Raw genomic sequence first — 6,060 nt, 5'->3', positions numbered from 1 at the left:
TTTCGCGTTAATTATGCTTTCTCTTTCGCTTTGCCTAAAATAACGGTCTGTTATGATCACTGAGCTGTAACACTAGAATACGGTGCTAGTCACGAGGAAGTGCTGTGGAATGGATGTATCAGTACTGTCATATTCTTCCACTGAGTTGTAACAAGAATACTGCTTGAATGTAGTGCTAGTCACGAAGAAGTGCTGTGGCAATGTACAGCGGTCGTATCGTCATATTCTACAGATGAGCTTCGTGAAATAAGCTGCAAAAGGGAGAAAAAGTCTTTGGTTATATGAAGGTGGGTGAATAATTAGCGCGCAAATTAACTTTAAATATCCGCGCCGTTACTACAAACGCCAAATTACTTCAGAAATTTGGCGGTATGTTGATAATGGCGCCAATTTTAACTCCGTGATTTACTAATGAATAGTAATTTTCGTGAGCAGTTCTTGGCTACATTAATGGGAATTGAGGAGGCTTGTAACTTTTAAAAACTGTGATTTAAGCGAAGTGCCCTGAGACGGTTTGGTCATGTGCAGAGAATGGAGTGAGAGATTGACTAGGGGTGTGTATGTGAGGTGGAACTTGGGGGAGGGAAAAGCGGTAGACCGAGGATGAGGTGGAGGGTGGAGAAATATATGCGTGAGGGTGATGACTGATGGTTTTGAGGGATGGCAGCCTGATGGTGGAGAACAGTATGCAGTGGAGGTTATTTTCTGTGGCCACCCCTTCAGGGATTAGGGCGTCTGGTTATAGAGAGATACATATACAGCAAATACTTCCTTCAGCATTACAGCCAATTTTATGATTTTATACCGTAGACTTTTCCATTTCACAGCCATATATCATAACATAATATAAAGATAAAAAGGTGAATTGTTAGAGAATAATAATAATAATAATCATCATCGTCATCATCATCATCATCATTATCATCATCATCCCCACCTTTCCCTCCCCCTTTCCTTCCTTTCACTCTTCCCCTACTCCAATTCTCATCCCCTTCCATCTCTTCCCTTTTCCTTTCTTTCTCTCTTCCCTCACTCCTACTCCATCCACTTACCTGTAACCCTAACGCCTCCATCCCTTTACCACTTCCTCTCACCTTCACCCATACACACACTTCTCCCTCATCCAATCCTCACCCCTCCCCCTCTTACATCTCCCTTCATCATCATCATCATCGTCGTTGTCATCATCATCATCCTTACGTAAAGAAATAAGTCACTAATGAAAAGTTGTTGCGAAATAGTAGAGAGGGAGGGAGGGAGGGAGGATGACGACACCAGACACATCACCCAGTCAACCTTTTTTCCTCTATAATCCAAAACTGTCCATGTTAATAACACACTGATGTAAATCTGTATATAAAGTGTCAATCTCACCTTCCCTCTCCCTCCCCCTACTTCATCTACATACACCCTCATAGTCAGTCTATTACTCTCCATTCTCTCCACATTTCCAAACCACCTCAGTGTATTTCTCCTAATTTTCTCAGTCACATCCACATCCACCCCACAACTTTCTTTCACTTCTTCATTCGTCAGCCTGTCCCTCCATGTCACTCCACATGCTCTTCTCAGGTAACTGATTTCCACTGCTCTCACTCTTGACTTGTTCCCCTCTAGCAAAGTCCACGCCTCGCTTTTAAAGATAACAATAATAATAAATGGGATAGCCCTTTATAACTAATTTTCTCTGGTGCCTGAACAGTTTTCCTTGAAGTCTCCGTTTTCTCTTAAGTAAATTGTGCAGTAACGGGACGAGCTTCCTTGTTGCTAAGTTTGGGTACGTGCTGAGGGCGGGGAAAGTTTGTGGTGGCCTTGTGTCCGGGTTACCTCTTCACCCCGACATTCCGATACTCTCTCTCTCTCTCTCTCTCTCTCTCTCTCTCTCTCTCTCTCATTAATCAGCCATATCCAGAAATAAATCGTTAAGGAACAGATGTTAGGGAGCTCCCATACCCGACGAAAATACGGGTCCTTATTCTCTCATTTTAAAATTTATGTAGTTTGCATGAATAAGTTAAGAGGAGACCAGAGTAGCATAATTAATTTTAGACCATTTAATAATTCTAAAATTGAAAAAGAAATCCCGCTAAATTTACGAATATAAAATAGGAAGTTCAGTATGATTTATAGAATAATTAGCTGCATGGAAGGTGTTAGGAAAAATGCCCAGCCGTCTTTAGCATTGGTCTGTTAATACTAGTTCAGCTTAACTTGTCCCAGATTTTCGTCCTTTTTCAGTTTATTTCGTGAAGTTTAATGGCAGAATAAAACAGTACTACAGCGCCGTATCCTCTCTGTGACACTTCTTCGTGACTAGCATCAGCTTCTATTCCCCTGTTACTTTAACGACCTAAAATTGCCATCTCTCCGTCTTGAATGCTGCGTTGTAACGGTAGATGAACACTAGAATTCGATACCAGTCACGAGGAAGTGCTGTGAAAAAGGTGTAGAGCCGTAGTATTCTCATTTATTTATTTATTTATTTCTTGCCACTGAGCTACGGGAGTTGAGCTACAAGAGGATGAAAATTGGACCACGTTAAGATGAAAGGACTAGTGTTAATCTGTTGTTAGTACTGCTCAGCATTCGCGATAGAGGGATGGTAATTTTAGGACGTTTTAAAGTAGAGAGTTTGTAGTGAAGTAATTTTAGGCCAGGTTAGAGTAAAAAGGGTGTAGTAAATCAGTTTTAGGACAAATTCGATTAAAAAGATTATAGTGATGTAAATTTAGTCCAAGTTAGAGTAATAACTGTTGTAATTTTGGGCCAAGTTAGCGTAAAAACGGTGAAATATTTTTTAGACCGAGTTAGAGAGAGTAGTGCAGTAATTTTAGGTCGAGTAAAAAAGAGAATAGAGAAAAAATTTTAGGCCAAGTTATAGTGACAAGAGTGTAGCAGAGCCATTACTTTTTTTTTTTTTTTTTTTTTTATGTGACCGACTCTGGGCATAGGCTTCACAGCCTGCTTTCAAGGCCCAGTAGTCCTCCTACGTACCGCACACCTCTACATGTCACCACTTCGGCGCTAACACCCACCGTCCATATTGAATACATGCTAGGGCTGTCTCATACAGGACTGGTGTATTGGTATTAGCGGGGGTATTTTTACGACATGTCGGCGGGCCTTCTGGTAGATCAGTAAAGTCTGAGTTTATGAAATTCAAATCCTTAAACTGTTCCCTGCCTCAGCGGGATTTGAACCCGGGTCTGTCAGGACTGCAGGCCAACTCTCTACCGATTTAACCCTTAGACTGCAGAAGGAAGGTTGGTCAGTGGAAAGTGTAATCATCTGGCGTTCTTCAGAGTTCAGTGCTTGTCAGGTGGTAACGGGCCGAAGCGAATCCACCAGGCCAACCTGACACACAAACCCCACGCCCGGTAGCAGGGGAGGGGGGTGGGAGAAGGAAAGGGGGAAGGGTAGGGGGGTCTGGGGAGGGTGACGGAGGGAGGGGGAAGGAAATCTGGGGGGAGTGAAAGAGAGAGAAGAGGGAGGGAAGGGGGGAAGGATAGGGAGAGCTGGAGAAAGGGAGGGAATATTTGACTGGGGAAGATGATGGGAGAGGAGGGAGGGAAGGGAGAGAGGAGAGGTAGCGAGGACTGGGGAATGGGAGAAAGTGAGAGATTATTTTATATATAATTTTGAAACAGTTGAGACTAAGTTATATGTCTTTGTTCAATAATTAGATGCCTTAATCCTGGAAGGGGTGGCCACAAACGTATCGCCTCCGTGTCACCTTGTCTTTCACCTTCAGGCTGCCATCTCTCCTACTCACACCACTGTCACGCACACTCCCACTCCGCATGACCCCACACCTGCGTTCCAGTCTCTTGGTATTAGGATCTGTCTCTCCGCATCACCTGTTCGGAAACTGCGGTTTTAATTGGGCAATAAGTCTTACTCGGCCTTTCCCATGAGATTCTTGTAATGACGGTGCTGAGTTACACACACACACACACACACACACACACACACACACATTCTCTCTCTCTCTCTCTCTCTCTCTCTCTCTCTCTCTCTCTCTCTCTCTCTCTCTCTCTCTCACACACACACACACACACACACACACACACATAAATTTATATATCATTTTCACGTACTGTACCTGTCACTAATTAAAATCATGTCTGCAGGTGTATTTCCGGTACAAAATTTTAACCTTTCCCCTACAATGGTATCTTTTTATATTCTTTCCCCAGACGATTTTATTCAGCTTAGGGGAGGCTCTTCAGACTGGAGGGTTAGCTTAGCCTTCCTTAACTCCTTCAGTACCAGGGGCCCTTGTAAGATGAGCAAAATCGTCTGGTAAGAGAAGAATTAAAGTTTACAGAGACGCCACCACGCTAAAGGGATTAATCTCGTGTTATTTATCCTTATTTATCCTGCATTAAAAAATACTATAAGATATACTAAATGATATACTGATTAATTTCTCTTTTTTTCACAGGTATGTTTCCGACCCAACACCTGAATTGTTGGTAATGTATGTGGCTAATATTTTCACCTGTTTACTGATTTTCCTTTTTATTTTTTTCTCAGTTATGGGTCTAAGCTTGAGTTAAGTGGTGTGTGCGTGTGTGTGTGTGTGTGTGTGTGTGTGTGTGTGTGTGTGTGTGTGTGTGATATAGGTAGATATAGCTGGAGAAATAGATAGGTAGATGGATTGATAGATAAATAGATATATTGATATTTGATTACACTGATATATATTGATACATGATTGATAGAGATACATAGAATATACGTGTAGTTAAATAGATAGACATGTATGGATTGATAGATAAAGATATAGATAGATAATGTAGAGAAACACATAGTGAAGATAGAGTGAAAGATAGATAGATAAATAGATACGTAGACAGACAGACAGATAGATACATAGATAGAGAGTTAGATGGGGAGAGAGCTGGCGTCCCCCTGAGAAATTTACCCTCAGCTCCCATATCTATCACTTCAGCCGGGTGAGGTCCCCCCACCCCCACTCCCACACTCCCTCAGCCTCCCACACCCCCATAGTTCACGCTGCTGCCTCTCTGTGTCACTCCCACCTGCTGATTGAGAGAGAGAGAGAGAATGTCTGTGCGCTGTGTGTGTGTGTGTCTGTCTGTCTGTCTGTCGTTCTGTGTGTGTGTGTGTGTGTGTGTGTGTGTGTGTGTGTGTGTGTGTGTGTGTGTGTGTGTGCTTTTATATCACCTTAAAACCACTTAGATAACCATGGTATTATGTGGTTCTGTTACGTTTCCCAGCTTCCTGCGAACAACTGCCATAACAATAAAGAGTTTTAGTGTTTTATGGGACCAGTGACGCCTCTCTCTCTCTCTCTCTCTCTCTCTCACACACACACACACACACACACACACACACACACACACACACAGATGTAAGTGTTGTGTGTGTGAGGTAGACTGTGAACGTGAGGTGGGTTAATAACGGCGTTAATCCAGAAAGTCATTTCACGGTTATTCCCACAGTTTTTTTTTTTCTTTTTGTAACGTGTTTGTTCACTAATATTGGTCTTGGGAAATAGTGTCATTATAGTTTACATTTTCTTTCATATAGTTCCCTTTAAAACTGAATAATAAGCTATGTACTGTTGGCTGCAAAAAATCGGTTCCTCTTTCTTCCTCTTAGTAGCTTGTATCATTGAATTAGTTGTGGCAGTTAAAAGCAGAAGGCTGAGTAAAGTAACTGTTTAACTAACCAAAGAGGTTCGGTAATTACATGCAACTTTACCCAAAAAATTATAATGTTTTTGGTTACTAAATTTCAGGAGGAGAAACCCAACTTTTGCAAGGGACTGTACTTCTAATGCTTCTACTCTTATTGGTAAAGGAAACTCGCAAACATTTTTTCCTGACCAGTTTATTTCCGCATACCACATTCCTTTTAATATGAAGGGGATTAATTATACTGATAAATACGAATTAAGTATAAATCCTGTATTTTATCGTCATTTATTTGCGGCTATTACATGGAGAGATAGACTGACAAAATGAGGATGTGAATGAGCGTTATGCTGTGGATGTGGATGTAATAGAAAGCGTTAGGAGAAATGCCTTGAGG

This window comes from Coenobita brevimanus, chromosome 105 (genome assembly GCF_032717465.1).
Source record: "Coenobita brevimanus isolate Jiangsu-jjx chromosome 105, ASM3271746v2, whole genome shotgun sequence".
Taxonomy (NCBI): domain Eukaryota; kingdom Metazoa; phylum Arthropoda; class Malacostraca; order Decapoda; family Coenobitidae; genus Coenobita; species Coenobita brevimanus.
The sequence above is the reverse complement of the archived record's forward strand: the minus strand, read 5'-3'. Positions refer to the sequence as shown.